The sequence below is a fragment of the Nannobrachium achirus genome, assembly GCF_963921795.1.
Source record: "Nannobrachium achirus genome assembly, chromosome: 14".
Lineage (NCBI taxonomy): Eukaryota > Metazoa > Chordata > Actinopteri > Myctophiformes > Myctophidae > Nannobrachium > Nannobrachium achirus.
In genome coordinates, this window is record NC_137821.1 from 62,094,076 (window position 1) to 62,112,240 (window position 18,165).

Sequence of the window (18,165 nt, forward strand, 5' to 3'; positions counted from 1 at the left end):
TCCTGTTCTTGTGCATCACTTACTCTGGTGAAGGGATAAAGCTGCAGAGACTGCACACTTCTGCACATGTTTAAAAAATCTTGGTCTGGGTTCTAGTCGTGATTATTTTTTGCAATTTAATGCGGGTATTAATTGTACTCTTTATGACGTGAAGTAAAATGTCTCTCCAAGTTTCCCTTCTTTTGAAACACAGCCGCTTTACAAACAAGGCAAACACATTTAGAATGTGACATGGTGAAAAGATAATCTTCTTCCCACTCTGGATGGAAGTGATAGGTTGTTGCTCTGTAATTGATCTGATATTTTGTTCCCCTCTACACCAAACACTCTTTGAAAATAGCCGATCTACAAGCTCACACAGACTCGCACAAAGGGACATCACTGTGCTAAGCCAACTGGCAGGATTCAGCCATGCAATGCACAGGTAATGGATGCACAGTGCACACATTTCCTTTATTATTGCTGCATACCTGGTAAACTTGACTGTTTGTTCTGTAGTTGCATGCATTAATCTGCTCCCCCCACCTCTGTGGATCTTGCAACAGAAAATAATCCTTCTTTTTCATCTAAGCATTGCGATGGAAGATGGCGATTGGCAGTAATGTCAAAAACAGATGATGAGTGCCGTCTATCAATGTGAGCCTTGAGGTTTTTCTTATTCAGTTCTAATTTGCAGAAAGGGCAAAGGGTGTTTTTTTTGGCCCTTAACTGGAGTACTTTGCTGTCTGTAGAGGTGTCAGTACAGTCTGCTGGGGATGAGGTGACAGTGGATAGAATACATTCTAGCGGTATTAGTTGTATGTGTTTTCCCATGTTTAATTTGTGTTGCAGGGGAACATGTTACAGTAGGGTGACCATATTCTGAATCCCCAAAAAGAGGACACTCTACCCGGCATATAGGCTATATGTATATATATATTATACTGTCTGTACAGTGTACAATACGACTGATTCTCACCATAAGTGGTTGAGTTTTCACTGGGCGAAGTGAATTGTCCCCCTTCTTTGCCTTCGGGAACACAAGTGCCCATCTCAGCATACCATCTTTACTCACTGCCTGCATGCGTCCACTGTTCTCACTGTAGTGCATGGCAGCAAGATATGTTCTAATGCAAACATAGAGCATGTCCCTGAATAGTAATGCAACACCTTTCATAGGCCCCTTGTCCACTGACATGTCCCAACACCACACCACTCCATACCGCCCACTTGTGCCAGGTTTTCCACTACAAGGACCTGGGTAGTGAAAGTGGTACTAAACGTGGTACTAAAAAGTATCCACTCACTCCAGAGTAGGTCTGAGCTAGGCCAAACAGGGCCAAACACTTCATAATGACTGATCACTCACTGACTTTTCATTTAGACCACCAGGATATAGTTTGAAATACATGATAATAGATTCTATTGTGTAACAACCACTATTATAATCTAAATTATTATAGTGTATTATAGTTATCATAGTAATACATTAATCTTTATAGTGTATAATAATCACAGTTATAATCCAGTATAATGTATTATACTTAAGATAGGTGTAATACAAATGTATATTGTATTATAATCACAGTTAAAAGGGTCAATTTGTTTCTTAGATACATTTCTTCGTACTTTTGTGTAATGGAAAATGTAGATATTTTTATGTGGTGTGGAGTGGTGTGGTGTGGTGTAGTGTAGTGTTGTGTGCAGCTAAAGCTGCAGTCAAACATGGGCCTAATATACTAATCTTTTCACCATAACATGTTCTAAATGTACTGCCTACCTGGCATGCAGTCCTGTGTAAGAGAAGCATGAGTGTTTTGGAAGGAAGTGCAGGATCAGTGAATGATACGCCCAGGGAAAACATTAAACTGTTTGCACAAAAGTAAAAATTAAACTGTTTACACAAAAGTAGTGAAAACAGCTGATCTACAAGCACACAATGCCTCGCACCGCGAGGCGTTGTGTGCTTGTAGATCTGATGTTTTTTTTAGTTTAAATCATTTTTAAAATGATAAATACAAAAAAAAACGGTTTTGGACATACAAGGTTTCCACCCGACAACGACAAAATATAACTCATGTAATTGGCCCACTGGCTAGTCACTTGTCATGATCTGAAATGGCAAATCTTTGAGTAGCAGCAGCGCTATAGAGAGAGATCTCTCTCTATAGCGCGCAATGAGGGCCTCTCCAACTCTTTTTCCCGGGCTGAATCAGGGGCACAGCACATCCCTGGATACGCCTCTAAACTTGATGTCTGGTGGTGGGAAATGTCCTTAGAAATCAAAGTGCCCTGGAGAATCTTCTCTACACCAACTGAGCTGGCAGAGTCTGAGGGAGCAGGGTTCAAACACAATAACTTTTCACACACCAGGGATGCACTATTAACATGACGGCACCAGTGGAACTGGCAGGTCTGTGTGTTGCTCCTGAAGATGATGAAGCACAATCTGCCATTTGGCCAAAATCATGTCCCGGTCTTCTTGCACTGACTAGCTTTGACTGTTATGGACACTTATGTTTGACACTATATTGATAAGATGTGCTTTAAGTATTGCTTTTTGCTTTTTTAAGTATGGCTATTACAATTATGAGCGTTGACTGTTTTGACACTTTATGCATTTATTCTCTTTTTTGTGTACCTTGCTCTTTTACTGTACACTGTACAATATTTTTTCTTTTCATAATTCTCTGTAACTTTGTATATAACCTTAAACTGCTGTGCTGCCTCCAGGCGACTGATTTCTCCCCTTGGGATAATAAAGGTATCTATCTTCTTCTGTGCTTGATCCAGCAGACCAGTACAGATGGTTGATGATGGATATTTATATTAGATCTAACAGACCAGTATGATGGTTGATTATGGATTTTGTCCAAAGCCCAACATCTATGCTTTCCCTCCTCATGGCCAGCGCCTCCATCTTCTTTCCTACACAAAGTACATGTGATTTTCATTAGTCTAAAATCCAAAGATTCTTCTACAATTTGTTTAGATGGTGAGTGGTAGCCTACAGTTGTTTTTTTGTGTGTTGATTCACTAATTAAACCACCCATTTTCAACTATGTCATTAATATACCTTTGAGTTGTTATGTGGAAATAAGAAGAAAAAAAAAGTCCCCCCTTCTGTGTTGCCTAGAACTAGTGGAATGATTTGGGGGTTTGTATTGCAAAGTACAGTGGTGTGATGTCATCACTGTGTACTTTCAATACAAACTCAAATGTATATTAATGACAGTTCAATGTTGAAAATGGGTGGTTCTCCCCTTTAACACAAGCACTGCAAATGCCCATTACATCAAACCTTTTGTAATATGCCATATTATGTCAAAACCATGGTGGACTCCTTGCCACTTCTCCCCGACCCACTTTGCAACCTGACGGTTTGTGTCAGTGATGAGGGTCCCGACACGTCCAGGAACTCCTTGATCCTCTGCAGTCCCACCACTTCACACCATGATGAGTTCTTCACCTCATTTCTAGGGAGCTCGTTCATTTTGATTTATTTGATTTATCCTGCCCAATATTGAGTGTTTTCTAATATTTTGTGGGAAGTTGTTGTGACTGTGAGTTTGTGGCAGACAACCATCTATGAAGATGACAATTAACACAAGTAAAACATATTTTGCCTATCATCATTCATGCATTCATTTATTCATGTGCAATACTTGAGTGCCTCTTGATTGTTTAGACATGATGTCATGGGATGCTATATGATTGATAACAAGCTTGATAAGCCCAGAGCTTATTGATACCGGGTACTCAATCAATACATTTGCTATCGAGTATGTAACAGGCTGGTGTTTCAAGCTCCATCCCTACTCCTTACTCTAGGAGAGAACAAACAAAACAAAACACGACATATTGACTTATGAACTGAATCTAAATGAGAGACCAGATGGATCAGTCATCACAGGTCGCTGAGCAATTTACAACTTGAAAATAACATAATTACGTATCTGTACAATGTGGACATCAATAATTGGGTTGATTCTCTGCTCAATAACATTGACCGTTCCAGACTTTGCACAGTGACCAGGGCTGTCCTCCTTCCATCTCCTGACAACACCAGTGCTCTAGCCATCTCTTTAAGGGACGCGATGATGTGACTTTGCTCATCCCTCAAGAGATTGACAATGGCAGACACAAGGTGTGCTTTCTGGTGCCTAAAGAATGTGTTGTGATGGATGGTCAACACTTCCATAATGTTGAGCATTCATAGGGCTTTGGCAGGCATGCTTCCTGAGACAAGAATGGCAGCAGAGAGCAGCAAATTCCCAGCTGCAATCTTCCCAATCTTCGGCTGGCTCGTCCACTCTTTCATATGGCTACAAGAATTGCAGCACTGTGTGATGTAGACCGCTGTACCATTTACTCTGACTTTGCCACACAGGTTTCGAAATGGGTCATTAGCTGTGATTCAAAGACTTTATACTTCTTGTCCTTCACAGGACCTGGATCAGCGGTTTCTGGCTCTCTGGAAAAGAAACACTTCAAAATTAACCACTGGGATAAACAGTAAAAATAGCAAATGTACAACTTCAAAACACTTTAACAACGCATGAAGAGCTTGACGATTTGTGTAGAGATGTAGTGTTCAATGGAAACAGAAGGATGTCGAATAATAGACTCCCATACTGCATATGTAATTAGAATAAACTGTATTGGGTAAACTATATAAAGTAGGGTATGTCCTTTTGTACTGCAGACCAGGCACATAGATGTGTAACATCTTAGATGGATAAATGCTCTCCCCCAGGCCAAGAGGTTCTAAAATACATTTTGGCTTAGGTCACCCCTGTAAATAATGTTTTAATCTACAGCATCCCAGAATTACATTTACTGAAATATGTAAATATTCCCCCCTAAAACACATGTCTTGAAGAATATCTGTTTCCATCATGACAACTTTATACTTGATGTTTAACCGTGTGAACCCCAGTACTCTCATTCTGGAGGGAACATTCACCCAAAATAGCTGATCTACATGCTCACAATGTGTTGCTGTGAGCTTGTTGTAGATCATCTATTTTTGGCAAAGAGATCTGGTGTGGATTGAAAAAGAACGGACTGTCTAAGACAGGTTAAACTGAAGAGATATTAGAGATGGGATTTATGGCTCTTTGAAGTGAACCGGATCTCTAGCATCCGTTCCTTTCAAAGAGCCGTTCAAATGACTGGCTCATTTTAGTTAATAGTTTTACTTTGTAGATTTTGATTCTAATTACAAATCAATTCAACCCTATAGACCAATTATTTGTTTACAAACATTGAGACTGAATGCACAGCTGACTGTATCATGTAATCAATTCCCAACAGATCCCCAAACCTGTTGTTTTGGGGAGCACTGGTTATTCAACCTCCTCTTGTGTGCTAGTGAGGTGCTCCCATGGGTGCGCCCTTATCGAGACATATATACTTCATTGCGCAACGGTGTTCCACGTCAAGAGTAGCTGATATACAAACTCACATCGCGTCACCAATGCAACCCTTCTGAGCTTGGAGGTCTGCGGCTCTGCGCGCGACACCGTCGCAGGACGGAGCATAATTAGGCTTCATGGACTGCAGCTGGGCGAGCAGTAGACGCTCTGGTGATCCAGCACCCTGTAGACAATAGGGCTTCCGGTGTGTGCCACAATTCCTAGCGGAAGTGCTGCGTTTAACGGACGTTACGTCATGCGATGCGGGTCTGTTTACATTCCCCAGCGAAAAAACTAAAAAAGATTGTAGCTCTTAACTCACTCTTAATAGGTGTAACATTGCTTGAATCAATGTTTTTGTTTGTATATTGTTTATTGCGAGCGTAACCGACGTAGCAGGAGACGTAGACCAGATTTTTTCGTGCAGGGAATACGTTTGCAGGAACACTGCACTGTGAAAAAAATACAGCTTCCGGGAAAATTCAGCCCCCCCTCCCAGAACGTCTTCTGCCTTCTATTGTCACCAGGCTTTTCTCTTCGGAGATGAGTAAGCCTGGCTACGCGAGGCTAGTGATCCAGTGGATCGGGTGGGTGATCATGAGGAGCGCTCCCTCTGTTCTGATGACGGTGAATAGAGGTGGGGTTTGAAGGACAACTGTTTTGAATCGCTATTATTGTTTACAATCAACAGAAACTAAGGATTATATATTTCAAGAGTGAGAATTTACAGTAAAAATCCTAAGCATTCTTCCTCCACAACGAGAGAAAAACGGCATCTGAAAGTTTGATGGAATGCATTTTTAACACTTTGTAAGCCGAAATAGAATGGGGGTTGGTAGATTAGCCGTGAAATTTCTATTATTGTATTGTGATCTGATCATAATATTATGTTTATAAACATGAGCCCGCGGCCCCTCCTTGTTGGACAGCGCCGTTGTTTTTTCTTTTTTTTCCCCCCCAGGTCAGTAGCTCACCGTGATTTTCTCGATCTCCGTTGGGATAGAATGGGTGTTTTGGCCGAGCATCGATCTCCCCGTGCGTTTCGCGTGCGCGATCCGTTCACGTAAATGTCCCCTCAAATAATCCACGTGTGACTCAAGAGCAGAACTGAAAAGTTTCGCTAGCATAGCCCCTAGCATGGCTGCTGTAGAAGCACCAGGGTACAGACAGTAACCGAATAGGGTAATGTGCCTTGGAAAAGGAAAGGCCAATGACATCACTTCTGCTTCTTGTCAGCCCAGCCATGAGCTATCGATGCACGAGTGGTGACTAGGGAAGGTTAGACGATCGCCGATTTTCGGATGAAAATCATTTATTTCGGTAAATACGGGAAAGTACGGGAAAAGACGATTGGCTGCCCCTCCCCCCCCTAGGAAGTTCGATATAGTACGGTTTTAACATTAAGGGGCTCCAATTGGCTTACAAAGTGTTAAAGTGCCATCCATTGCATCCTATGAGCGGTGGGGTTCATTCGGTGCCTACCTGCGTGCGCATGCTGGTTTTTAACAGTGTGACGTGGACCATTAAGGCATCTATAGGCCTATACATTTAGGCCATATATACATTTCCACCATTTGAAAATAGCTGATCTACGAACTCACAATGTGTCGCGGACCCCGGTGTGACGCATTGTGAGTTTGTAGATCGGCTATTTTCAAATGATTTTTCTAAATTTTATTCATTGGAAAACCTGTGAATGAGACATTCTGCATAATGAGTACTTTCTTAGGTACATTTGATACCAATACACTTGAACTTTTACTCAAGTACATTCTAATTTCAAACTTCTACTTGTTGCAGAGTATTTCTACATTGCAGCATTGATAGCTACTTTAACTCAAGTAAAGAATTGGAGTACTTTTTACACCACTGTTGAGTGTTCATTTAGAAAGGAATGGCTCCCTCCTCCCTATACTGCGAACTGGATCCCATCGTTCATTCCAAAGAGCCGTTCAAAAGACTCGATTCGTCCACGAACGTCCCATCTCTAGGAGATATGGATTCATTCAATTTAATATCAAAGTAGCCATTTCCCCCATATGGCCTAGGACGAAAACAGAAAGCATGTCACGATGGTGTTCACTATTTAACATATAGAAATGTGGGATTTCATATTCACTTACCGCCTGCATGCCCATTGTATTCATCCCAGCACTAACTGTGGGAGAGGTGGCTTTTATTGTCCTTCCTCTTCTGGCTGGCACATGTGCAGGGTGATCAGTCTGATGAAGCAGGTAAGTGGGGAAGTACCGCCCTTCAATCTCCTGTCCCAGCCTCCTCGCTCTCCCGTCCAGGGTGCGTTTCACCGACGTGCAGAGCCTACCTGCGGGGCGGTGTCCCAGTGAATCGCCACAGTATGTATTCATCTTAATGATGTGTGTAAGCTCAAAGGAGCTGACCCCTCTTCAATTTTAAAAGACCTTTCCCTGTAATTAATCTTTTTTTAAGGGAAGCCGTTTGTGTTCCTGTTATGGTTAAAGGTGTATTCAGTGATAATGAAAGTGGCCGGGGGTCATCTTGTCCCTTACTGGCCTTATAGCGTGGAAATGTTTAGTTTTTTATAGATTTTTTTACACCATTATAATGTTGATCATTAGACCCAATCACTGAATATCAGTAGGCCAACGTCTCCAGCTTCAGGATATGTCCATCCATCCATCCATCTTCAACCGCTTATCCGGAATCGGGTCGCGGGGGTAACAGTTCCAACTGAGACCTCCAGATTTCCTTATCCTGCGCAACTTCCTCCACTCCCTCTGGGAGTATACCGAGACGTTCCCAGGCCAGTCTGGAGATATAATCCTTCCATCTGGTCTTAGGTCTGCCACGGGGTCTCCTCCCAGTGGGACGTGCATCGAGGACCTTCCTAGGAAGGCGCTCGGGGGTCATCCGTACTAGATGCCCGAACCACCTAAGCTGACTCCTTTCCAAGTGAAGGAGCAGCGGTTCTACTCCAAGTCTCTCTCGGGTGATTGAACTTCTCACCCTATCTCTAAGGGAGATACCAGCCACCCTTCTGAGAAAACTCATTTCGGCCGCTTGTACCCGAGACCTTATACTTTCGGTCATGACCCACACTTCATGACCATAGGTGAGAGTGGGAACGAAGATTGCTCGAAAGACAGAGAGCTTTGCCTTCCGGCTCACGATTTACTACGAGACTGTGTGTTTGAGTTCAGTAGTTTACAAGGCATTTAGCAGACGTTCTTAATTCAGAGCGACTGTGGTTCTCAAAACTTTTATTTTGACCATCATAACTAAACATCATAACATAACTACGGCCATACTCTACCCTGATTGGTCGAGGACTGGCTGGCCACCTCTGAAAACCAAATATAGCTATGTTCGCAATGTTGGAAGTCCTTATATGGTCAGCACACATTCTAGTGAGGAGAATGAATGGAAAATGTACCAATTATATTTGTATTTGAATGAAATAGAGTCACTGAATATACCTTTAAATAGTCAAATACAAGCCAGTAACATATTTGGAGCTAAATACATCATCAATGGGTGTTACACTTAGGTGTGCCAATGTGTGAACACCAACTCATTATTAATAGCTAGCACTGCGTAGCCTACATCAGAAGATGTATGCAGACTGCTATTGTTGTTACCACACAGTAGTTTTTTTCTTCTTTTTTTATATAATAAATAATTACACAATGCGTCTGTTTTCAAGCCCCTTACATAAAGTGTGTTACTGTACACCATTATCTTGCACTCCTTTTGATTGTGGTATATTTAATTGTGTTTAAGGTCACTGTGCAGTATGCAACATCTACATCAATAAGACAGATCACTGGGCCATATGAAAAAGTAACTGATATAGGCTGGTTCATCTACATCAATAAGACACATCACTTGGCCATATGAAAAAGTAGTTGATAGGCTGTTTTCGGGGCCAGTACCACCTGCTCTAATGAAGATCCCTGAAATAAAATACGGATGATTGCTGAAGTGCTGAAAGAAGTAAAGGAGGAAGTAAAAAGACTAGTCGGTTGCAGATTTGGGTTCATCTTGCGATAAACTAGCCGGGAAGACTTGAAAAACTTGAAATGGACAACAGCTGAGTGGAGAGATCATGCACCAACCTTTCTCAAATTCCTGCAGCAAGCAAGTCAAGTGACATTCGATGAACTCTCATCTTCAGACACCCCAAACGCAACAATCAAGAAGTGTGCTATGGCCATGTCTGGAGCAACCCTCATCTGTGCACGTGTACAAACCATGAATGCACCACAGTATATCAATTCATTGATCCTGTGTGAAAGAAGTGGAAGTGGAATTGATCAGTGGAAAGAAGAGGTCATTCAAGTGGTGAGTCATTAACAGGTGAGTCAGTAGGATACAAAAGTGCAGAATCAAAACTCAAAGGGGCCTTCGTGTCATGCAATATGTATATCGGTTGTTTTTACATCATACTTATACAGATGGTCTAAATGGTAAATGATGCATTTATGTAGTGCATTTATGTAGTGCCTTTATCAAAGGCGATTTAACATGATTGTGCATTATAGTCATCCATTCACACACTCAAGACAGTAACTCCGGGGGAGCCCAGGATCGAAATGGCCAGGGTGCCAATATTAGGTTCTATTGACCAGCAGCCTTTTATATAAGTCTTTATTATAAGAGGAAATGGCAAGACGTGGACTTAATGTAATGTCTATAAGGCTTCTATTCTACCCATTTTCATAATGCAGTATGGGTTAAGTACAATACACTACTGTGTCATTGTTATTCATGATCAACAATCAGAAGCTTATTCTCAAGTTCATATATTCATTTAGTTTATTTGAGCAGTTTGGGGGTCATGGGTCACTTAATATTTTGTTTCCTACATTTTGTCTAAACATTTTCAGAAAACATTCCCCCAAAATAAGATTTTCATGAATAACTATATCATGATTTAAGTAATTAATAAATAAAAGTAATTTATTAAACAATAAGACTTGAGACAGATGGAACTTTACAATAAATCAACTTCAACCTAACAAACCCCTGTTCTAATTAAATAGCAAAACTAAAAGCAGTGACCACGGATGAGCACCACCTGTAATGGCACAGAAATAAACATAATAAACATCACAGCACATGAGCACAATGACCATTTATGAACCCTCATTATCATACGTTACACAGCGCATGCATATGAATGTGCCCCGGACTCATCGAGACACACAACAGCTGACTGGCTCACACTCGAAACTCAACGTGGCTTCACACGTCATGTGCTGTGTACTAGAAGGAACCACAGACATGTTGCCCCATTTAATTACTCAGACTAACAGTACACATCGTAACCATAACCCAGTAGTCACACACAGCCATAGAGCACGAGAGAGACTTACATTTCAATGAATGAATTCACACCCGGCGTGCGACACGCTAACCACGGCGAGCTTGTATATCTGCTATTTTCAATAGTTAAAGCACAAAAGAAGACGGAATAATGCGTTCCTAGTCTAAACGGGTTAAACCCCTTCCTCCCCCTATGAAGAACATTCATGGAGGGCCCGCAGTGAATCCTTGTAACCAGGGCCCAGGATTTGGTGCAACACCCCAGAGTGGGAGAACAGTTTTGGAGGAGATGAAACCGAGGAGGATGAGGTGGAGAGATGTTTGCAGCCAAAGGCCAACAGCACCAAATAGCGACGACAAGGATTTGCCGGGCTGGTGGAATAAAAACATCACGGTTTATCCCAGGCTCGCTCAGTTGGCACAGCAGCTTCTGTGTGTGCCGGCCAGCAGCAGCAGTGACAGGGTTTTTAGTGCAGCAGGCCGTTCTATCGAGGAATGGAGAACCCGCCTTGATCCAGACACTGTGGACGCACTATTGTTCCTCCACTGTGATAAGTAGCCCATAGTTCTGGTCAGTGGTCAAAGATTGTAGACTAGTTCTGGTCAAAGATCAGTGTGAAATCTGAGTGTGCATGTTTAAAATGTAGTCTAGTCTAGACTCTAGAGTGTGCTTGGTGTTGTCTTGTGTATTGCATTACATAGGCTACATTTAACCACTATTTTATTTTAGTTAGAAGGGCTATTTGTATCTTTACGTGTTATACTGGTTGTAACATGTTGCATTCACTTTATATTTTGATGCCTGTTATTGCTTAAAAAGTCAGAAATGTGTTATTTTGTTTGTTTGATTTAGTTTATATTTCATTTGCAAGTTTACAGTATGCACCAGTTCTGCTATGGCCCATTTCTTTCTGTTACACATTTTGTAATAAAGTTGAAATAATGGAGTTGAAGTATCGTATGCTGTGTAATATTGATGATGAATTAGATAGGCAATAATAATGAAATAAGAAGAACATCAAAGATTTAAAAGCCTAGTTGCTTAGTCTAGCCTAGGCTACTATATATAAAGTAGGCCTATGATTAATGAGTGAAGAAGAAGAGCTGACGACGAGAGCAAGACTGATTAGATGGTAAGTGTCGTCTGCCGTGGAGTTAAAGCCTTGTTAGAGCAAATATTCAAAGAATATCCTGTCTGCATTTACATTACATGTTACATGCAGCATGGTTTCAATGGCACGACACGTCATGTGGACGCATTCGACCACTGTCTTCTGTCCCAGGTGGCATTGGAAGGCCAGACTGTTGAAGTTTTTGCCAGCTGCCAAGAACCTGTGAACAAAAATAGGATGTTAGAAAATTGTGAAGTGAGAGAGGACGCTGGCGTCGAATGTTCACCACGTCCACTTCAATTTCCAATGTATGAATGAATGGACCATTGTGAAGTGCTTTGAGTTCGCAACTTGCTTAGAAAAGTGTTATAAAAATACAATCCATCATTATTACAAATTAACTATGATTAGATTTAGAACGATGCTGTGCCATCCCTGTTTTGACATAGTGTGTTTGCTGGAAACTAGTTACAGGGGGGCCATTTGGATTGATCACCATCAAATTACTTACATTGGACAACAACAAGCACGATCTCCTGTCAGTGCATATAAGGTTCATAAGACTGAAAGCTCTTTCAAACTCTGCTGTGCTGCAAAGGATGGTCTTCATGCATTGCATTAGTGGCTTTAGGCTTTCAGGTTCACTTTGTGGCTCCTCAACTAATTCTTTCATTGCATAAATGCAGAGTCGTTTCATTTGTGACTCACCAAACCGTGGGTCAGGGGGATAATGGCCAGGTGTTTTGATCCAGAATGGTGAGATCTTTAAGCTGTTCATCACTGAATGAGAAACACCTTTCTAAATAGTTGGCGAGACTTTGTGGGAACTGGTTTGGATTGATTGCCTTTAGCTTTGCATTTGAATGCAGAGAAACTGACAATTATCGCCTATAGACAATAGCTGCCGGAATGCTGCCACACATTCCTTCACACATAAGACAGCAGTGAAGGCACGCAACATTTCAGCCCGTTCTCATCCCCCTGCTTCACCCCCCTGACCCGCTTCGGACTCATCCCGGCAGATGCAGAGGGATGCTTTCGGCGCCATCCCGTCAGACACGGAGGGAGAGTCTTAGTGTGCATGCGCCAACACATGTCTACTCAAATATGTATATACCGTTAGTGTGAATTGAACCCAGGAATTAATGATTGCAGCCATGCTGCCCTATCGACTGAGCTAAAGCTAGGGAACACTTGACTCTAAGGGAGAAGAAAAAAGGGAAAATGAGAGAAATCTTGAGGAAAAAAAGAAGGGAAAGAATGCAATTCTAACTCAGCTTCATGTGAAATCCTGCTGCAAGCGATTATGTATCTGTATATTTTCTAAAAGCACTGAAATGTTAACACTAACTTTTCCAAAAAGGGGAAGTATGGATCCCAAGGTCGCCGGTTCGATCCCCGCTTTGACCAAAAGTAGTAACAAGTGCTCTTGCTGTGTGTGTTGTGAAATGTAAATAAGAGTAGAGAGCCGTCCCGCCACAGGGCATACTCAAATCTTAGACCACTGGGCATACCCAAAGCGTCCCATACTTGAAGCAGTAGGCATACCTGTGGCGTCCCCTGCTGTGACGCAAGTAGGGTACATGACAGGGCATCAGGTGTCTGACACCTTGGGGGTGAGAATGTGTTGGACATTTTAGGGTTGTTCGATATGGCCAAAAAATAAAATCTCGATTATTTTCTCTGAAATCCCGATTTTCGATTTCGATTTCGATTTTTTGTTAAAAGAATAATACATTGTTTCAACTATTTTGTTTTCATTTAAAAAATGCAAGGAAATGATTTTCTTTTTCATTATTGTTTCATTTTTAGATTTTTTTTATATAGCCAAATAGCAAAATGCAATAAAACAATAAGGGTATTAATAATAATAACTTTAGTTGTGCAACAATCACATACAACTTAGCGTCCTTAGTGTTTCATTATCAATAGTGAGTGACAAAACAGCCAAAACAAGCCAGCTCTTGGAGGCTGGTGAGGCATTTTGGTAGGCATTTGAACTTCATTGGCTCCCAGTCAAACACAGAATCCACTTCAAAGTACTCCTAAACACCTACAAAGCTCTAAACCACCTCGCTCCTCCATACCTCCGTGATCTCCTGGAACCCTATACCCCATCCCGCTCCCTCAGGTCTGCTGACGCTAACCTCCTTATTGTCCCCACCACCAAAAAACGTACCCGGGGCGACAGAGCTTTTGCTTTTGCTGCCCCAACCCTCTGGAATGCACTCCCCAAAACCCTCAGAGACGCCCCCACCATTCAAACCTTCAAAACCGGTCTCAAAACCCACCTCTTTCATATTGCTTTCCCCAGCTAATCTACCTTTGTTTAATTGTTTTTAATTGTTTTTATTAGTCTTAGTGTTTTTCTTTCTTAATAAAGTTGTTTATTTTGTTTTGTTTTTGCCCCATGTAAAGCGTCTTTGGGTACTTAGAAAAGCGCTATATAAATTTGAGATATTATTATTATTATTATTATTTCGCCTACCAAAATGTAATTCCTGGCTACGCCCCTGCCCTGCACCACTCATGCAGTGCACGGAGATGTTGACTGATTGTAAACGGAGGCGAAGCGCTTCGCTTCCCGACGCAAAATTAACACAGTGACAGGGACAGTAGGAGTAGACTACAGTCAGTAGGTGGGTAACACAGAATTAATAAGCTTCTTTCAAACTACAACAAGTAAGTAAGTTTACCAGCTCAGCAGCGTTTTGTTCTGTTTGCTGCTTGAACCATCGCGAGTGAGCACAGTGCGGTGGTGAACTCTGCTCAGTCTGACGTGCGCTAAACGCGCATCAAAGAAATTACACATCAGATAGAAAGTAGTATTAATTTGGTGTCGGACCTTGTCGTCCTGCTTTAGGAGGACGGGGCTGTGTACTTTTTGCGCGTGCAAGGCTCCAATGAGTAAGAATTTCCCTAATTAAAGTGAAAATCGATTTTACGATTTCCATTTTTTTAAATCGTCCAAAGGAAAAAAAACGGGTTACGATTAAAAATCGATTAATCGAACAACCCTAGGACATTTACATGAATGAAGTCGCCTGTTGTTTTCCCCAGCGGTCACTGTCGCCTCATAGCTAGAAGGTCCTAGGTTAGATTCCTGCTGGGGGACGCTGTCGGCGCACCTAGGTGGGGTCGTCGAAAGGGCCTTTCTGTGTGGAGTTTGCATTTTCTCCCTGTGTCTCCTAGGGTAGATACCCTCACAAAAACATGCAGTAGTCCTGGTTTATATACTGCCTCCCCCCTGGCGAAAGGGGGCGTATGGCAGCCTGGAACGGTTGTTCAAATGCAGCTAAACTTGACATGTTAGTAAACGTGCCACAATTAACAATAATGCATTGCACCTGTGCAGAAACTGGGAATATACTATTTTGTTAAGATGGGGAGAATAAGTGTGGAGAATATAATTATAATACATTGTTGTGACCATTTTGTAACATTTTGCATTTGTAGTTATTTTACTGTAGTTTAACAACATAATAACCAGCACAGATAGACCAGTAAGGCTCCCTAATCGGGAGATAAGCGACCGTAGGTCACTTATCTCCACAAATAGGGCAAAAATGTGTTTTGCCAAAATCTTCCTGATCCATGTTGATGACATGAGTGTAGACATACTGTGTAGTGATTTTCGTGATTTTAGGGCAAAATCTGTAGGAGCAGTGTCCAAAAATGTGTTTTTAAAAATCGGCCTGGAGGTGGCGCTATATGGGAGAGATTCATGTTGATGGGATGAGTGTAGACATACTGTGTACCGATGTGCGTGATTTTAGGGCAAAAATTGTAGGAGCAGTGTCCAAAAATGTCTTTTGCAAGAATCGGCCTCATGGTGGCGCTAGAAGAGGGCCATGTGAGAAATGAGGGGTGGGGTCTCCGCGCCGGCAAGGCGGACGAATAGGTACCGGCCCCGGCTGTCCCGGTCGCTCCTAGCCGGAGTTACGGCATTTTATGTGAGCTGCAGTGTAGGGGGTCCTCCACTGGGGGCGCCACCACTTTTGCATCCGTTCTGGAGCACCAGGAGTCGGTGGTCCCCGGGAATTCCCCGTGAGCAGCCCCGTTGGGGTGGTCATTTGGTCAGTTTAGCACATTTGGTCATTTTTTACATCTGGGGGTCCCCCAGGGACCTGGGGGTCCCTGGAGCTCCGGGGGTCCTTGGAGGTTGTAGTTTGGCAGGTAAGGAACGTGTGTGCAAAATTTGGCATGGATCGGGGCAACGGTTGCGGAGATATGAGCAGGGCAAGAGTGTGACGTGTGAGGTGTGACAGACAGACTGACAGACAGACTGACGGACTGACGGACTGACTTACACTTTGTGCAGGGTTTGATAGTAAATGCGACCTACGGTCGCAACAAAGAGACATTCATGGATTTACCGGTATATTTAAAAGTAACTTTTATTTTCCCCCCTGGACCCAGGGTATGGCAGCTGCATACCCCTGCCATACCCAATTGACGCCCCTGGATGTCAGGGTCTTTCCAGGAGCTACAAATGTCTGCCTTAACATCCTTTACTTTACATCCTCAGCCGCCTCGGTAGTGGGACATGTCTACCAGTCTGTTTCCTGGAATGTCTGAAGGGTTACTGATTCTGAAATTAAAGAGTGAAAGACTTTTCTATGGACATAAAACTATTAGGTGTGTGTGTGTGTGTGTGTGTGTGTGTGTGTGTGTGTGTGTGTGTGTGTGTGTGTGTGTGTGTGTGTGTGTGTGTGTGTGTGAGTGAGTGTGAGTGTGTGAGAGAGAGAGAGATAGAGAGAAAGGCAACATGAATGAATAGTGAATAACTGTTATACTTAAAACATTGAATGAAGCAAAAGAACCAGTTAAAGGGTCAATAATGTATTCATGAACTAAACATACTCTTTAATATGCCACTGTATGTCACTATGTTGGCTTTGTGGGTTATCAACATTGGATCTGAGCGAGGAATCTTTCCAGGGCAGACAGTGCAAAAGTTCTCAAGAGGTATGAGGCGCTTTGGCGGTCTCTCTTCAGTCTGGGAACATGCATCCTTTGGCATTACTTTATGTGGTGAAGACACATCAGGTGACAAGTGAGGTCAAAGCAGCTCTCTCAGGTAGGTATAAGCCCCTTTTCCACTGACATGGCCCAACACAGCCGATCTCCGTGTTATCCTCCCTTGGTATGGGTCTGTTTTCACCCCTGTCATGCCTTGGCCAAGGCTCAGTAGTCGGACTACCAACTACCAGGAGCTGGTAGATCCGTTATCGCCCATAGACTTGTCATTGCAATGCGCATGCGCCAATGCACGTTCACAGGAACAGTATACTGGTCGCTCCGTCAGTGAGAATCGAACCCCGGCCGTCGGATTACTAGTCCCCGACGCTACCGACTGAGCTAACCAAGGCAGCTGGCGGACTTTTGTTTTTTGCTTGGTTTTACACATGACTCGGTAACGGGAGCAGTCCCCTGGTCAAAATTTACTATTCTGTCCATAACGGCACATAATTCGGTAACGCCGCTGAGTCGGCTCATGCGCCGTTCGCACCGTTCGCCGCGGCGACTCGGTCGCTACCGCTCCCTCGGCGGCGGCTCTCGGGGCTCATCGGCGCCTGAGACGGCGCGGCTCCGTCGTTTATAGTGGCGTGAACGGTAGCGTCGGGTGGCTGGTAACCACCTCATAGCGGTATCGAATCCCGCTTCGGGAACAATTTTTTTTTTCTTTCTCAAGGCTGATATTAAGGTTGATATTGGGACTACCCAGCTACTGGTAGTTGGTAGTCTGACTACTGAGCCTTGGCTAAGGTATGACAATTTTGATAACAGTCCCATCCATAGGATATGATAACACGTGTATCAGGTGCCCAACACCACACCACTCCGCACCGCCCACTTGTGCCAGGTTTTCCACTACAAGGACCTGGGTAGAGTGGTGTGAAAGTGGTACTAAACCTTGTACTAAGAAGTATCCACTACAGAGAGTAGGTCTGAGCTGGGCCACTGACTGACTTTTCATTTAGACCACCAGGATATAGTTGTAATACATGATAATAGATTCTATTGTGTTATAATCACAGTTATAATCCATTATAGTGTATTATAATTAGGATAGTTGTAATACAAATTTATATTGTATTATAATCATAGTTAAAAGGATCAATTTGTTTCTTAACGATAGGGGTACTTTTGTGTAATGGAAAATGTCAATATTTTTATGTGGTGTGGTGTGGTGTGGTGTGGTGTGGTGTAGTGTCGTGTAGTGTGGTGCTAAAGCTGCAGTCGAAAAGGGGCTATAGATTATCCTCAGTACTGTGACCTTCAGGATCCAGAATGAACCTTTAGGAACATTTCAGGTCGGGTCTGATTGAAGTGGCATTTTGCTATTGACT